Consider the following 18,690-nt stretch of genomic DNA (forward strand, 5'->3'; position numbering starts at 1 on the left):
CTGTTCGGTGGGCATGCTTCCAAACAAAAACTTTGCTAGGTCTTACTTTTGGGGGAGGCCTTATATTTAGCAATTCAGCAAAACCTCTACTAGGTCTTATTTTCTGGGGATGTCTTATTTTAGGGGAAACAGGGTAAATATGTATAAATTCATCTCCAAAAGTGGCTGAACACTTTTTGTCAGACATTGAACATCCATATCCACTTCCAGTTTATAGAATTATATGACCAAATTGTACCTGAAAAGGTTTGTTATGTGTGGGAGCTCATGCAAATTTGTTTTTTCAATTATAGGTGTCTTGGTTCAGTTATACCAACCAAAACAAGCAGATCAATGCATAACTTAGCATACAAAAATTTGCATTACACAACCTGGATGTAGGCTGTCAGCCACATTCCACCTCCAGTTTGCAACAGCCCTTTAGCTTTCCACTTTAAAATGGGGCTCACAAGTAGCTCGTGTCTAACATTTTGTATTCTATAGAAACCCTTAAATATTGATACATTTCAAAATATAAATATGAATGCAGTGAACTATGGTCAAAACTAGCCTGGAGCCAAGTGCAATTCAAAACTATGCTCCAAGAATTGACAACCAAACTCTCCCGAAGTACACTGAAAGATTTGTAGCACAACTCCCTACAGAAGATGTGGAGATTCGCATTGTTCCTCTGTATTCCTCTGATAAATAAGAGTTGAGCTCAGAGTATTCCGAGTAAGGATACAGAAACTGGGACATTCTATGAGCAGCTCAGAAAATGGGATAAGAGAAGATTAACTGGAGGCATGCCTGCCAAACTTAGGAAGTTGGAGGGTATGTTGATATGGAAGATAAAAAGACACCTCAGCCAATTTATCATATCATTTATCAGGCATCAGATTCTTTATTTCTTAATGTTTTGAACCTCACCAACATTTAAGCTTAGAAGCCCAGCTATACCCAAAATTTTCCATAATTAGATTCTAGCCTGAGAACATGTTAATTGCATTCGTATCCTGCATATGTACACATCTCCCAAATCTTTATGTTGTACATGAGCAAGCAAATGACCTATAGAGATAGTATGGAATAAAAGTGTCTTTGATTCAGTTGGAAAGCACTGTGATTTACTTTATATATATATATAAAAGGCAGTCATGATTAATGAAAATGATTGCCCTGTCCTGGGGTATCTCTAGGGAGCAGTCCCAAGATGGCAGGTGCCCTTTTAATAGAAACACCTGGCAAAGCTTTAAAGCAAGATAAATGAAGATATATTTGGAAATTAGAATTGTATGAACAGTGATGAACTGGGAAGGGCAACTAGCCCAGTGCCAACAAGGTCCTCCGTGTATGCTGGAGAGCCTGTTTAAAGAAAAGCATTTATAATTGTCATTTATTTTATTAAGAAACTCAAAATGACCTTTTCATGTAATAACGATAATAAAAAGAACCCAAGTTCTTACAAAGTCGCCTTTGAGGACCTCATCAAAAGGAAGATTGTTTGGCTAATGGCTACAGCCAGGTGTTCCCTGTTACAGACAGGCAATTTGCTGATATTAAAGTTATGTCTGGTGGGTTGGGTCAAGATGCCCTTTTATGATGCATTAATTCTCTAATAAGAATCACAGTCCATCAAGCTTCCAGAGTGCTGAAATGTGCTCATGTTGCATCTCTCTATTATTCACTGTTCTTCATTCAGTCCACTAAGTTCATTTAATATAAAATAACAATGACCAAGATCCTACATTTGGTGTAGCTCCACAGATACATGTCCTCTTACCATTCAGTGGAGGTCAGGCACTGAGAGGGACTCCTCTCAGGGTAGCAGTTTTAACTGTGGAGGTGTACCTGGTCTCAGCTCAGTTGTGGTGCAGGGAAACAAATAAGGGTGAGCTCTAAAATAGAGTACACGAACCTTTTATGTCCCCCATGAACCCAGAGCAGTCAGCTCCTCAAAGTCTGAATCACTCTGTACCTGCCTCTCATCTTCACCAGTAAGCGGCAACCACAGAGCTCCCTCTCAGTTGGAGCTTAATGGAGATGTTGGGTCACCCCTATCTCAGTGTCAACTGCCAGGCTAACAGGGACAAATGAAGCCATACAAAGCTGTCCTATCTGAATAATTTACTCAGTTGCAAGAACTCTACTCATAAAATAGTTCCTCACTTTCTGTCCTTGTTTGCTTCCTCTTACCACTCAGCTAATCTGAACTTGCTGTATCTGTGGATCTTTGCTGGTTCGCAACAAGACAAGGGGACTTTAGGATTTGCTCAAGGACCCTATGTTATCCACAGCTCAATAAACATTAGAAAGTTTCTTTCTTCTTATGCCTTCAGACCTAATCTTATTTGTAAAATTTGTCCCAGAAAATGGGACTGAATATCTCATCTAGTGGGGGTTTTCCCCCCATTAGAATGGAACTGATACTTAGAAATAACTATAAGCTAGCTGGCATCCCTTCCCCCCCCCCAATGTGCCAATTGCAAGAGAAATAAGGTTGAATGCTGTGAACGCCACCCACTGTATGGCTATCAGCCTCCTCCCAGTAGACTTAAATCAAGGAAAAGTTTCATGAGAACCACCACTCCTCTAAATGTTCACTTAGCAACAGCAAGAATATCCCTGTGGGCAGCAAAATTAGGCAATTCCAACTGGATGGCCTCCCGTGAGGATCTTCCTTCAGGGGCAAACAAAGAATGGGCAGCTTGGAAGTCCCTGAACAGACTCAGAAGCAGAATTGGCAGATCAAAAGACAATCTGGCAAAATGGCCCTACCTAGAAAACTCCTCCACCTTGTGTGATTGTGAAGCAGAACAAACAACTCAGTATCTGTATGCTTATCCACAATGCCCAGACTCATGCACAGAGGAAGAACTCTTTAAAGCTACAGACAATGCAATCTCTGTTGCCCGTTTTTGGTCTAAGCCTATTTAGCAGCTTGTTATCCCTTTTTTAAAAATCAGTTTTAAACTTATCTATCTATGCAATGTTTTTGACACAAATACTGAGGTTTATCTTATTTTTCCTTATGTATTAACTTTACTGCATGCCTAGATTATGAAGTAAATTATAATATAAAGACACAAGTTTAAACATTCTACTGAATATGTAAACAAAACATATATCACTTGTCAAGCTAAAAGTTTAATTTGGGTCATTTCAATTGTGGGGGTGAGGGTGGGACGACTATTAAAAGAAAGCCAAACTTTGGAACTTGCTTGGGAAAGTGAAGCAATTCCCTCAAGCAAATTTTGAAAAGGCAGAAAACTTATTCATTTTCTTATTGTTGTATTGTTTGCTTCTAGGATTTGAGAAAACAGAAGTTGCAAGACAATCCTGTTTGAGGAATTAGAAATGAGTGGATTCTTTTCCTTTCAAGGTCCAGTTAGAAGAACTGAATTAACTTCCAAGACACACCAATTTGTAACTGTATGCTACAAATGATGTCTGGTTTGGTACAGGGCCCTGACTCTTGTACAACCACTGCCAATGGTTGACTGGTCCTACAATTGGACAGAGTGAAGCAACTCCATGAAACAAACCTTGAAAGGGCAGGAATCTTTTATCTAATTTGTTATTCTTTTTTTACTGCCAAGGTGGGGGGGGGGAGAGAGAAACGCTTTCTATCTCATATGCCAAATTGACAGCTAATTTTAGGTGTTCATGTCCATATCACAATCATGGGCAATCACTTGTGACCAGGTATGATTGTCTTCCAGAGGTAAAGTATTAGCGGTAGATCCATAAATGACTGTGAAGGTCTTTTCTGGATCCACATGGTCTTTCACATTGAGGACATAGATTTCTAGATGGTCACGACAAGGATTTGCTTCACTTGCCTTCTTCTTGACACATTTCTTCCTTTCACGCTCTATTTGCATCTCTTCAAAAGCCATAGCACTATTGGATGTTCAAGTCCCTTGACTTGAATGGGAGGTGCCAGTTACTGCTTTGCCTCAGGCAGAAAGAAGGCTGGCCTTGACTAGGCTACAAAATCTGATTCAGCCTTTATACCACAGATTGGGCTCTTCTCAGTTCCTCTTTAATTCACATTATTGGAGGACACAATTCACAGTGAGATGGTGCTATGGGCAGGGCCGTAGCCAGAAAAAAATGTCGGGGGGGGGGTTGAACCCCTAGCACCCCCACCCCCGCTACAAACCTGTCAATATCTGCTTGAGATAGTGCCTGGAGGGACTCTTAATGTTTTGCGTCTCATAGATTTAGCATGGGGATTTGGTTAACCAGTTAAAATTCATGAGTAAACCAGATTTTTTTTTATAACCTGAAAAATTGGGGGGGGTGAACCCCTAACCCCCCCCCCCCTCGCTACGGGCCTGGCTATGGGTGATGAAGGACCAAAGGAAGGTAAAGTATGATGTCTTCAGCTCTTCTGAACTCTTCTTTGGTTTGTATTAGATGTTCACTCCCATCTCATAAATAAATAGGACAAGCAGATGCACAGCAAATGTCACGTAAGTTCAGCCCTCCAGGTGACCTCATTTCTGTTGATGAGAGATATTTCTTTAATCGCCTAAAAATAGGAACAATCAAGAGGATATTTTATTTTGACAAGAGAATGAGCAAGGACAGCTGTCTAAGGAACAAAGCAAATGAACAAAGTCAGATCAATTTTATTGAGCTCCTGAGAAATATTGCAGTATATGAAAAAAATGGATTTTCAAAATCAAATCTCAATCAACCCCAATATGGGATTGATTGATTGATTGATTGATTGATTGCTGAGTGACTTCATGTCAAAAGTTTTCACTAAAAATGGGATGGTATACTCAGATAGGAGAGTCAGCATAGTGTGGTGATTTGAGTATTGGACTATGACTCTGGAGACCAGAATTTAATTCCTCATCTAAACATGGAAACCATGGTCAAGTCACACACTTTCAGTCATAGAAAATCCCATTATAGGTTGTTGTTTATTCGTTCAGTCGCTTCCGACTCTTCGTGACCTCAGAGCTCCCTGTCGGCCGTCGCCACCCCCAGCTCCTTCAAGGTCAAGCCAGTCACTTTAAGGATACCATCCATCCATCTTGCCCTTGGTTGTCCCTTCTTCCTTTTTCCCTCCATTTTCCCCAGCATCATTCTCTTCTCCAAGCTTTCCTGTCTTCTCATGATGTGGCCAAAGTGCTTCATCTTTGCCTCTAATATCCTCCCCTCTAGTGAGCAGTCAAGCAGTATTTCCTGGAGTACCTTAGAATCACTGTAAGAACAACTTGAAGGCACACAATAACATACCAAGTGGTTAGAAATCAATGGTTTGCTTTAGATTGGAGTGGACAACTTCAATAGGTCAGGTCCCAGCTGTCCCTTCTTGGGACAATATTGCAAACATAGAAGTGACCAGAAGCCTACTTTTTGGTTTTGAAAATAATAATAATAATAATAATAATAATAATAATAATAATAATAATAATAATTGTAAAACAGTGTGAGGGGGGGACTGTAGCACATTTACTAGGTGAATTTCTGTCCTTGGAGGCATCACAGAGAGGACACACATTTGTGTTTTGAAAATAGGCAGTCTAAGAACTGGGACGGGGCATCATGCATCCCCAGGGCTCCAGTGTGTTAGAAGCTTTAGTGTTAATGTTAATGAATTTGAAGCACATTACTCAATCCTAAATTTTCTCCTTTCTCTGCAGGAGCAGCTATAAGGAGGACACTTAAAGCATGTACTTCATGACTTAAATCAAGAGTGAGCAATTGGCTGAGGGACTTTACCAAACCTCTGTTGCCCCGCATCCTGCCACATCCCCTGTATTCAATTTTGTCTAAAAAAATATTCCTGTCTTCTAGAAAACATAATTCACCATTCCGTGGCATGCCCTTCTCCTGGCCTGTTTTATTGATAACGGTTTTTATTTTAGATTGTAAACCTAAGGGCAGGAAACAGTTGTTCTATGATAATGATGATGACCATGTTCTAGTAATGGCTTATTATTATTATTATTATTATTATTATTATTATTATTATTGACACAACGACATTGTATGACACAGCAAACAAGATGGAGATGCTGGATTTCATTTCACAAAACCACAAGTCGAACACCTCCCAAGTGTCTAGGACTGTGTGATGTATTTTCGGATGATGCGTGCAGATCCCAGTAGGGTGGCCTTTTGCAGTTGGCAGATCGTAATTTTGTCAATGTCTATTGTTTCCAAATGCCGGCTGAGATCTTTTGGCACAGCACCCAGTGTGCCCATCACCACCGGGACCACCTGCACTGGTTTCTGCCAGAGTCTTTGAAGTTCAATCTTGAGGTCCTGATAGTTATTATTATTATTATTATTATTATTATTATTATTATTGGGCAATCACATTCCCTACCTGGCGTGTGGGAGGGTATACTATGCCCTGCATTGGAGTGTTGCTGAAAAGTTACTTTGCTGAGGAAAACACGTGTTTTGAGCTAAAAAAAAAACAAACCTTGTTTTCTGCACAAAAAACGTTTTTTACAAAAAAAATGGGGAAGAGGGGTATTGGCAAAACAATTCTTCGACACTTCAGAATATTGAATATCAAGAATAATTGTGCAAAATTTTGGTTGGTTTATTTATTCTACTCAGCAGAGTTTTCTGACTGTTGGGTAACTAATTTTTTGAACTGAAAAAGAATAATTATGAATTCTCTTCCATCCCTCCAGCTAACAGAATTGTGCATCTCTTTCTCTGCGGGTCCAGGGCAGTGTTGAAATACCGTAAATGTGGCAGGTTGAACTACACGTCTCTTCTGGTTTCTCCACCGATCTAGCCATGCCTAGAGTTTCTTCCTGTTACAGGGCCTATGGCAGGCCTGGGGGTAGATGTCCACAGCTAGGTGCTTCAATTATCACTGGTGAGCATTTCATCCTTTTTTGCAAAGCCGAGCAGAATTCAAAGAATGTCAGTACTACTATCATTCAATTAAAATTATTCCATTGTGACTCTTTCCTGGGAGAGGCCATGTTTCTTCCCCGTCAGCAATAAAAAAGAGTTTATAAATAGAAGAACATTTCTGAGAGGCAATGGGGAAGGAGAGAGATTTCTTCCTGAATGTTTTCTTGCACAAGTCGCAAGGATTTTTGACAAATGCAGGATTTCCTGTTAATTTTCTTTTCTAGAATAGTTCCACACCCTGCATGGCAAATGCAGCATTTTCTGAAACAAATATGTCAAATGTGGGTAGCATTTGTACATGTGCACAAACATCTTTTAAGTGCTCGTGTGCATGGAATAATAGAACATACAGGACAAATGTTTATTATGTCTTTATTTAATTTATGAACTTCATAAATATGTCAATATGAGATTCAAGATCATGCCTTGGATTAATACAAAATTCAGATAAAAACCATCCGTAGCAGCTGGAGCAGAAAAGGTGAAAATGGTTAAATTATCCTATTCAGATCAGACCTAATTTAAAACAGTTTTTAAAATATTTAAGACATAAGAATGAAGATACAAGTGCAATATCTCCCGCTGAAATGTTAAGGGTTGTTTCACTCTCATTGCATGTAAACTGCTGCAACTGCATTCTATGGAGTCCTGGGATTTGTAGTTTGGTGAAACCTAGAGTTGACTGGGAATTCGAGTAGTCTTCTCTAGACTGCATACTTCAGAAATATTTGTATTGGAAGCAACCTGAGGCCATATAAGTGACTACCCTTATGATAAAATAAGAGTTGCTCCTGAAGCTCCTTTTCCTCTTCATTCAATGTCCAGCTCCGCTCCTTATGCATGATCATTCAACATATGCTGGAAGAACCTGCAATACAAAACTTTTTTAAAAATAGAGCATATGAAAAAAACATTAATTTCAAACAGTTTAAAAGGCAATTAAAACACAATGATTATGAAATTACGGTGTATGTATGTGCTTTCATGTTGCCTGTTGACGTATGGTGACTCCATGAATTTCATCAAGTTTCTTTAGGCAAGGACTACTCAGAGGTGGTTTTCCCAGTTTCTTTCACTAAAATATAGTTCACCAATTAAAAGATGTTCTGCAATGGCCAGTTAACAATGAAATGTTATTTCGGTGTGTAATTTTCTGTGTCATGTTAAAGAAGAAGCCCCATTAATTCATGCAAGGAAGCCACAAACCCTGAGTTTGATGACCAGAAGTCTTGGAAGTCGCCCATAAACTGAAGCTGCCTTGATGGTAAACAGCAGATTTGTTTGCCAACATGTCTCATCTACTGGATTGTATGTTCATTGTTGGACTCAATCAGAAGCCTCACTTGTTTATTGACTATAATTTGGCAAACCAAAGAGCCTGTCTCTTTCTAGTTCTAATATTTATGCAATAAAGGCTTAAATCCTATTATTAGTTCTAACTAGACTTGCTGAATCAATTGGATTTACCTACATATTGGTTCACTGTTAAGTTTTATGTCTGTAGAAAGGTAAAGGTTTTCGCCTGACATTAAGTCTAGCTGTGTCCGACTCTGGGGGTTGGTGCTCATCTCCATTTCTAAGCCAAAGAGTCAGCGTTGTCCATAGACAACTCCAATGTCATGTGGCCAGCATGACTGCATGGAGTGCAGTTACCTTCCTGCCGGAGCGGTACCTATTGATCTACTCACATTTGCATGTTTTCAAACTGCTAGGTTGGCAGAAGTTAGGGCTCCCCAGATGACTTTTCTGTTAGCAAGTTCAGCAACTCAGTGGTTTAACCCCAGCCTCACTTGCTCTGTACTATCTTGAAAAGGCTCAATTCTAATCATACAACACAATTTATTCAAAATGTTTGGAGAATTAAATGTGTGTCAACTCAATAAATGTATGGCGCAGTCCTGTGCACTTCAGAATTTCTTCAAAAATAAGTCTGGCTGTGTTCAAATGGAGGCAAATTCTCTTGTCAATATGTTTTAAGGTTGTTGCTAAAACAAAGAGAAAACTCTGGCATGCATTTTAATTTTTCAGATTTCACAATAGAACTGTCTGACTTTGTATTTGTGAGGCAACAATGTCCCAGAGGTTCTCTCCAGTGTGTGACTTACTCAAACCACTTCCCCCAAATGCTTTAGGGTTGCAAAACAATCATAATTGACTGTAAATAGAACTGAGAATGCTGCTATTCTGCCTGAGTGTAACGACTTTCAAAGAACTGCATACAGCATGTTTGTCATCTGGTCCCCACTGAGGGAGGAGATCGGAAACCTGCACAGGAAATCCTTGCTTGAAATATTATTTAACTTCTCTGATTGCAAATTTTTGAACTCCTACAAGCAGCTGGCTTCTGGCTCAAACTTGTAAGCTCAGAGGAACCTATTCCGTAATTTCCAAAGATGTATGTTTGGGACAAACACAAAGTAAGGAGTGAGGCATAATACGATCCATGGCAATCAACCTTAATGCAATCCAGTTTGTAGATTGTACATTTTGTACGTCATACTGTATTTATCCACCATGCCTTTCATTTCAGATCTCAAAAGCTGATAAACTTTCATGGCACTTCAATCACAAAAGTAAATGTTAAAAGATGCAGTTACACTAATGATCTTTTTTTATACAAGCCATAAAAGCAATTTGATACCACTTTAACTGCCATAGCTACATCCTATGGAAGACTGGCATTTGTAATATCATGAAGGACTCGAGATTTTTAGCTGGGAATTCCAAACACTCTGCCCTAAACTACAAATTCCAGGATTCCAGCAGAATGGAACCATAGACGTTAATGTATCAAAGTGGTGTGAATTAAACTGGATTTACGCTGCCATATAAAACAGTTTCTGAATCCAAATTATCTACTTTGAACTGGATTATATGAGTCTACACCATATCCATCAACATTGCACAGATGAAAACAAAGAGAGAGGTGGGAAAACAGCATCCAAAAATGGTCAAAATGGCAAACATTAATGAGAAAGAAAAGACAAGCCAGGAGAGGCTGTAGCAGTTTGCTTTTGCCCTTGTCTACTGGGAAGAGCAAGTTTTTTATATACATGATACATACTGACCTTTCTACTCTGGCACTTTTTAAATGGCTAATTCATTGCTCTGTTATTTTCTTCCTTGTGTAATATATGGTTTTGTATTTTACAGGATTTTTTTATGTTCTGTTTCATCCTTTTTGTTGTTGGCAGGTTTGGGCACCAATGCATCGTAAAGTGGGATATGCAGTTAAATAATACATACTACTAAATAATAAATGCACACGCAAGGTCTAAAAGTCCTTGCACTGTCAAGCATGAACCAAGTGATCAAAATGAGATATCCGCATCCAGGAATTTGTAATGTACAGATCTGAAGCTAAACAACATCCCTCGATTATCATGCCCTGGCCGAGGTGGGTTTTTTCCCTTTCTTTTAAATGACATGTCATTTCATGAGGGACTTTGCTTTGTTTCACAGATGGTTTCCCCATAGATAATGATTGTTGGTTGGCCAAGTTGGAACCTGACAGGATTAAGGAAATCTAAACTGACAGCTGGTTTTGTGCAAGGAAGCATAATGCGACTGTTGTTGTAAGAGGCAATGTGGCGTGTCAGTTCACAAGCACATAACAGGAAGGCTTCCTCTTAGACTGATATGTCAGTGAAGGGGTTCGTTTCACACAGTAAAAATGTAATATCGGACTATTTGGGGATGATGAGTTGAGCACTGCAGATCAGTTGTGTTTCCAAAAAGGGGATTTTTCTGCCCATATGGTTTTTCATGCGGTGCTAAGAAATGCTACATCATATGAAATTTTTTATATATATAAACATAAATGTCACTTGAGCTTTAACCATATTTGTATGTTGTTACTTAGTGACTAACAATCCAAAAAAGAGAGCACAGATTGCGTATTTGCATATGATAATAAAAAGAAGGTGTCTCCCTGCTAACCTTGCTCAACACCACTACTAAAATAAACAAATCTAAAAGAGCCTTTAGGTTTGTTTTTTGGTGACTTTCACTTTTGTATTGTCGAAGGTTTTCATGGCCGGAATCACTGGGTTGCTGTGCATCTTTCGAGCTGAATGGCCATGTTCCAGAAGCTTTCTCTCCTGACGTTTCACCCACATCTGTGGCAGGAATCCTCAGAGGTTCTCTTTAAGTCTATTTTGTCCTCACAACCTCTGAGGATGCCTGCCACAAATGTGGGTGAAATTTCAGGAGAGAAAGCTTCTGGAACATGGCCATACAGCCCGAAAGACTCACAGCAACCCACTTTCACTTTTGTTTCATTGTTAGGTCTTTAGGGGCTAACGCAGCCCAGGGTGGGTGCTGGCTGGGGTCCAAAAAGGATGCCTGTATCTCCACCCCTAACACAAGGACCGAGGGTCAAAATAGACATAAAGAGAGCACATCTGAAGATTCCCTATGGAACTGCTGTTAACAATTTTGGAATCTTATTAAATATTAGTATACAGTATATACCCAGCATTGCCTGGGTGTCGTTGGGACTGCTGCCCACCTACTCTCTCCCTTCTCCAGCCTACTTCACAATGTCTCCATGGCAAAATAGTTTTATTTGGACTCTTTCCTCCCTTTCTCCTTTCCCCTCACACATATGTCACCTTTCTCTCCCAGTGACCTCACAGAGGGCCACTTAATTTAGCAACAGCATTTGTGATACAGACATACATACATACTTTGACTTTAGATAGATTGATAAATACATAGACAGCTTTTAATTTGTTGTTATGTGCTGCTCTGTAAGCTGCCCTGAGCCCCTTTTGGCAGATGGTGGCGGAATATAAATAAAGGTATTATTATTATTATCATCATCATTATTATTATTATTGACACAACAACATTGTATGACACAGCAAACAAAATAGATATGCTGGATTTCGTATCACAAAATCACAAGTCGAAGACTTCCCAAGTGTTTAGGACTGTGTGATGTGTTTTCGGATGATGCGTGCAGATCCCAGTAGGGTGGCCTTTTGCAGTTGGCAGATCGTAATTTTGTCAATGTCTATTGTTTCCAAATGCCGAGATCTTTTGGCACGGCACCCATTATTATTATTATTATTATTATTATTATTATTATTATTATTATTGGTTGTTGAGAGTTTTCCGGCTATATGGCCATGTTCTCCCGACGTTTCGCCCACATCTATATGGCAGGCATCCTCAGAAGTTGAGGGGTCTGTTGGAAACTAAGTAAGTGAGGTTTATATATCTGTGCAATATCCAGGGTGCAGGAAAGAACTCTTGTCTGCTTGAGGCACGTGTGAATGTTGCAATTTGCCACCTTGATTAGCATTTTAATGGCCCGCAGTTTTAAGGCCTGGCTGGTAGCTGCTTGGGGGAATCCTTTGTTAGGAGGTGTTAGCTGGCCATGATTTATTCTTGTCTGGAATTCTCCTGTTTTTTGAGTCTTGCTGTTTATTTACTGTCCTGATTTTAGAGTTCTTAAATATTGGTTACCAGATTTTGTTCATTTTCATGGTTTCCTCCTTTCTGTTGAAATTGTCCACATGCTAGTGGATTTCAATGACTTCTCTGTGTGGTCTGACATGATAGTTGTTAGAGTGGTCCAGCATTTCTGTGTGCTCAAATAATATGCTGTGTTCAGGTTGGTTCATCAGGGCCAGCTAACACCTCCCAACAAAACTCACAACAACCAAGTAATTCTGACTATGAAAGCCTTCGACAATATGTTATACTGTTTGCCATAGGTTGTTCAAGCTGTTTCCAACCCATGGTGAACCATAGGTTGTTCAAACTGCAGGGGCAGAACAACAAACACCTACAAAAGTGTGCAAAATAAATGCCCTGTGGCTTGTGTAATCACCACCCAGGCCTCAATCTGGTTCCAGGATTTCCTATGTAATATCTGACAGCAAAACCACTTATTCAATGCCATCTTGAAACTGACTTAAGTGGTCAGTGTAGACGTGCCCATAGTGGGATTCATGGCAAAGCAGGGATTCGAACTTTGGAATCCAGTGTCACAGGCCTATGCTGAAATCACATCACTTACAGAACTTGTAATCACTTCTATTGTTTCTCCTTTTGTCTTTAATCAGGATTAGGGCTTGTAAAGTTTTTTTAAAAAAATAATGGATACCATGGTATGCTGCAGTAATCCCAAACTATGGTTGGATAATATTCCAGTCTTTGATTCTGAAATGATACATTACTTAACGCTAAATGATTGGCACTAAATTATACATTATACTCAGAGGACTGGAGAACACAGCTGCTGGAGTTTTTCTTTGGTTTGTGATCATGAGTGGAACAAGATTAGTTTAGAAAAGTGGCTTTGGATTTGGTTTTCAGTCAATGGTGAATCCAAAATTTTTATTCCCTTATCTTTGGCCCCTGACAAGGGAAGAGAAAGGGTGCAAAGAGCCGCATTTTATTCTCTGACGCCCACGGATGTAATTTGGGGAGAAAACACACAGTGGCATGCTTTATAGCCTCCTCTATAGAGTCATAACCTAATTAAATGAAGGAAGGTACCAGGCTCAAAGGAAACCCTTAACAGTCGAGTTTTAACAGACCTGATATGTCAAGTTGCCATGACAATGGGGGAAGAAGGCCAAAGAACTAAAACGTGGAAAATTCTGGGGTGGGACCAGAAATTAATTAAGGAAACGGTTGGAAGGAAAGGGCAGCGTGTTTTCCTTCTTGCTGTCGTTTCTGAGGCTGAGGGTCTTAAAACTTTTTATTGGATACTCTTAGTGAATTCACTTGATATATAGTCCAACCTGTGAAAGCTGACAATAAATCATAACACTAGTATTTTACTTACAACCAGGATGCACCTAGGAAAAAAGGTTACATACAAGACAGCTGGACAAACGAAGAAGACACAGAAAATAAAATGAAATTGAAAGGTTATTGTGATCAGATACAACGATATTAGTATAACACAGCATGTGATTGTAACTTGCATAGTTGCTGGAACCTCCCCAAGATTCCCAAAACAAGAAAATTGTAGAAATTACAATGACTCTCTGTAGAACCTGTGTGCATGTGAATATCTATCTATATCTATCTATCTTATCTTTATATATATATAAAGATATATGATATATATATGATGATGATATATATAAAACAGTGATGGAATCACGGCAGCGGACAAAGCAACAAAACTAAACACCCCACAACCTCGAAAATTGACAGCACAACCCCTCATCCATGCCTCTAGGTTGATACAACAAAAAGAAAAGAAAAAGAAAGTCCTAATTAGAGGGAGAGGAATAATTGTTTTTATCCAATTGCTGCCAGTTAGGCTAAGCTCCACCCACTTGGTCTCCTAGCAACCCACTCAGCCCAGGGGACAGGCAGAGTTAGGCCTCACTTAGGCCTCTTCCACACTGCCTATAAAAACAGATTATCTGATTTTAACTGGATTATATGGCACTGTAGACTCAAGGCCCTTCCACACAGCTATATAACCCATTTATAATCTTAAATTATCTGCTTTGAACTGGATTATCTTGACTCCACACTGCCATATAATCCACTTCAGTGTGCATTTTATACAGCTGTGTAGAAGGGGCCTCATATAATCCAGTTCTAAGCAGATAATATAAGATTATAAATATACAGTAGAGTCTCACTTATCCAACATAAACAGTGTGGTAATACACACTGCTTCACTCCCTTCTCAGCTTCCTTTCTGGTATAATCCTTTCTTGGGAGGTGTTAGCTGGCCATGATTCTTTCCTTTGTGGAATTCCCAATTTCCCTGCTTTTCGAGTGTTGCTCTTTATTTACTGTCCTGGTTTTAGAGATTATATTATTTTGTATTATTCTACCACAGTAATTATTTCATATTACAGTAGAATCTTACTTATCCAACATTCGCTTATCCAATGTTCTGGATTATCCAACACAGTCTGCCTTTTAGTAGTCAATGTTTTTGTAGTTTTAGATTAAGTTTCAGTTTCTCCACCATCATTGTTATGGTTGAGCCTTATGGCTCCGATACTGGGAGACGTGGTCGTAAGACTCCTCGGGAGTCAGATACTCTCGAGGAGCGAGAAAGGAAGCGGCTGCGGGATATCTTTGCAGAACCATCTGACGAGGATTCCTTTGAGGGTTTTACTGAGAGAATGGAGGAAGAGATGGTTAGCTCAGAGGAGGATGACATGGAATGGACTCGTGTGAGGGAGGATTTGGGTGCCACTGGCAATGATAGTATGGAAGGCGATTGGGGACCTTCAGGATTAGACCCGTGGACAAGCTGGAGGGATGGGACGGGATCCACAGCTGGGGATGCTGTGGGGCGTAGTCAAAGGTGTTTCAGTTCTGATGAGGAAAGTGATGAGGAAACGCCTGGAATTAGGGTATCAGCTGATAGTGATGAGGAGTTGTAAACTGGCATAAAATGGGGTTTGGAAGCAATGGCTAATTGCGTTGGGCAAGGTAATCTGGACGAACGCTTGGGCTCTGTGTGGGAAATTCCTGAAGACGGGTGTGATTCGTTTGCTGACTACGTAAGTTACCAAGGACACTGGGCATAGACGGCGGGAGGAACTGTGTGGGCTTTTGTTGTGCAACCTGTGCTTAATCTTATTAGCTTGGACCTCTGTCGTCTTCTTGACGGACGCCATCTGTTTATTCTGGACTTACGGACTGACTGACTACGGCCTCGGACTCTCCTTCCTGTGATTATCGTTGGACCTGGTGAACTACAAACGTCTGTACCTCCCTTATGACCTTCGGACCGGATTGGAACTTCGCTGACCGCTTCTGCCCTTGAATGCTGTGTTTGTATCTGGAAATTTTATTTATTTATTTATTTATTTTTCAAACTTATATGCCGCCACTCCCCTAGGGCTCGGAGCGGCTTACAAGAACCGGCTAAAATCAACAATTTAAAAAACATTTTAAAAACATCATTTAAAAAAAAAATCTTTAAAACATCCTAAAAGCACCTTTTAAAACATCAGCAAATTGCTTGCTGTGTGGAGGAGTAACCTCTTAGTTACTCAAACATAGCTTTTGGCAGCAGAGAAGCATCTGCTGCCAGTTTTTTGTATTCCTTTGAATCTTTTGTTCACCAGCTTTTGTTTGTTTAAGTCCCAGGCTGAAGTAAGCTATTTTGGTTTAACCCGGATTAAACTCCGGTTTAATCCGGTTTATCTTTTGAGCGTTTTTCTTCTGTCTTTTTACTTTTCAGGCCAGTGTTTGCCTAGCCCTTGTCTTTTACGGGCATTTTTGGTTCTGTAACTCCAATAAACTTTGTTATATCTTATCTTGTGGCGTTCTGTCCTTGACAATCATCCAGTCCATTACTGGCAGCACACCAGTTCAGTGAGCAACAGTTCCCTTGGAACTGGATGGCAAGGAGAGATAGAGCTGACTGTCATCTGTATGCTGGAGACACTGAACGCCAAGCTTCAGATTACTGATGGTCAAAACCATTCTGGGCCCGATCCAGAATTCAACACTCCACATTGTCCAGAGATAAAGTGCTTGTGTAAAGCCCCCGTGTGAGCAATTGATTAAAACTACAGAAAAGAAATACTGCCAGAACATTAAGAAGAACTTGTTGATAGTAAAAGCTGATTGGCAGTGGAATATGCTGCTTTGGAGTATGATGGAGTCTCCTTCTCAGGAGGTGTTTAAGCAGAGGCTGGATGGCCATCTATTGGGAATGCTTTGGTTGTTTATTCCTGCATGGCAGGGGGCTGGGCTGGATGGCTCTTGTGCTCTCTTCTAATTTTGTAACTCAAAATGAACTGAAATAGCATTATCACTGAGACCCGATGTGTTGCAGAACAAAGGTAGAGAACATCACCATAAACAAGGGGTGATATTAACAGAACAGGAGGGCAAGCTCAATGTGCAGTTGGTTTGGGGCTCTGATTATCTTCTCATATTCCATTGTACTCAGTGTTTCTGGCTGGGAGATAAGTTGGTGAATGGAAAGGGTACTGTTTCAGTCTTAGGACGACAAGGGACAAGTGTGGCCATAGGTCAAAATTTTATCTTCATGAATTCTTCTATAGGGTATCACTGTACAACACACTTCTTTAGAACTCCATGGAAAAATGTGGCTGAACCAAGCTATTTTCCATAGCCCATAGTCTATGCAAAATGTTGCCCCCTCATTTCCAAGGCACAAGATGCAGATGCGGGCTGTGGCGCAGCTGTTGAGCAGCTGCCTTAAATCACTCTGACCATGAGGTCATGAGTTCGAGGCCAGCCCGTGGCGGGGTGAGCACCCGTCAATTAAAAATAAAAAATAGCCCCTGCTCGTTGCTGACCTAGCAACCCGAAAGATAGTTGCATCTATCAAGTAGGAGATAAGGTACCACTAATAAAAGTGGGGAGGCAAGATTAACTAATTTACGACCTGGTATGAGGAAGTGCCGTCAGTGTGGATGATGAAGCAGCTGCTCCCCCCTGTGGCCAGAATCGAACATCCCCTCAGAAGAAAGTTAACTTGCCTCTGCGTGTGTGTCTCTCAGTCTCTGTTTGATGTGTTTATGGGCATTGAATGTTTGCCCTATGTGTGTTATAATGTGATCCGCCCTGAGTCCCCTTCGGGGTGAGAAGGGCGGAATATAAATACTGTAAATAAATAAATAAATAAATACATCTACCCACAGTTCATTCCAAGGGGAAAGACTCTTTGAAAAAGCAAATCACACCAAGTAATAATTCAATAAAGACATTCCAGCATTTCAAATTAACATAAATTCATGAATTCCAATAGAAAGTCACCCAAGGACTTCATGAATAATGGAACAAAAATAGTTTTTATATTATGATATTTTTTTCTTATAACTCACTATAAGAAAAACAAGCTATGATTTTCGAAGCTTATGGAATAGTTTTCTGTTGGTTTATACAACATTTTTATAATCAATTCTTCATGGAGATAAGTTATAAGGTTTATTTCATTACAAGGCAAATGTACATTTCCAAGCAGTATGAAAGGGCCCAATATTTAGTACCCTTGAATATTTCATTATTAAAAATAATACAAGGAGTGGCTAGCATATGAAATTCTGTTTCTGGAGTGATAAAATTTCTGTGAATGCCACATCACAAAGGACAGCATTCTGTTTGCCCGTTGGAAGACAATCCACTATCTAAATATGTCTGTTATCTGATAGGGCAGTGGTTCTCAACCTGTGGATCCCCAGATGTCTTGGTCTTCAACTCCCAGAAATCCTAACAGCTAGTAAACTGGCTGGGATTTGTGTGAGTTGTAGGCCAAAACACCTGGGGACCCACAGGTTGAGAACCACTGTGATAGGGTGTTCAATCCACATCTGAATGCAAGTCCGGATAAAGAACCCCAAGAAGCTAGAGCAGGGATCTTAATGATTCTTCAACTGGAGAACAGAAGGCATATAAGTCATGGAGCCCCCAGTAGCGCAATGGGTTAAACCCTTGTGCCGGCAGGACTGATGACTGACAGGTCATCAGTTCAAATCCAGGGAGAACAGAATGAGCTCCCTCTGTCAGCTCCAGCTCTCCATACGGAGACATGAGAAAAGCCTTCCGCGGAATGGTAAAACATCAAAACATCTGGACATCTCCTAGGCAACGTCCTTGCAGACCGTAAATTATTTCACACCAGAAGCGACTTGCAGTCTCTCAAGCCTCTCCTGACATGAAAAATAAATGTAAGTCATCACAGAATTCCTGGCTGTATTGACTGTATTGTATTTCCATTTATAATATAGTAATTATTTCCAAAGTTAAGTCTGCCTGCCTGTCTAAACATATCCCAATTTATAATGCTATAAATGCCTAAGAGGATGCAAGCACCTATTACCTGCAGTGGTTCAC

General features: G+C 40.1%; 1 long non-coding RNA gene across 1 annotated transcript; it reads left to right on the plus strand.

Moving 5' to 3' along the window:
• Nucleotides 1-6,550: 6,550 nt before the first annotated feature.
• On the plus strand, nucleotides 6,551-10,175 carry LOC134296748 (uncharacterized). The gene is made up of 2 exons (XR_010003591.1): nucleotides 6,551-6,838; nucleotides 10,074-10,175. It is a non-coding gene; the product is annotated as an uncharacterized LOC134296748 (long non-coding RNA).
• Nucleotides 10,176-18,690: the final 8,515 nt, after the last annotated feature.

Source organism: Anolis carolinensis, chromosome 2, assembly GCF_035594765.1.
Source record: "Anolis carolinensis isolate JA03-04 chromosome 2, rAnoCar3.1.pri, whole genome shotgun sequence".
NCBI lineage: Eukaryota > Metazoa > Chordata > Lepidosauria > Squamata > Dactyloidae > Anolis > Anolis carolinensis.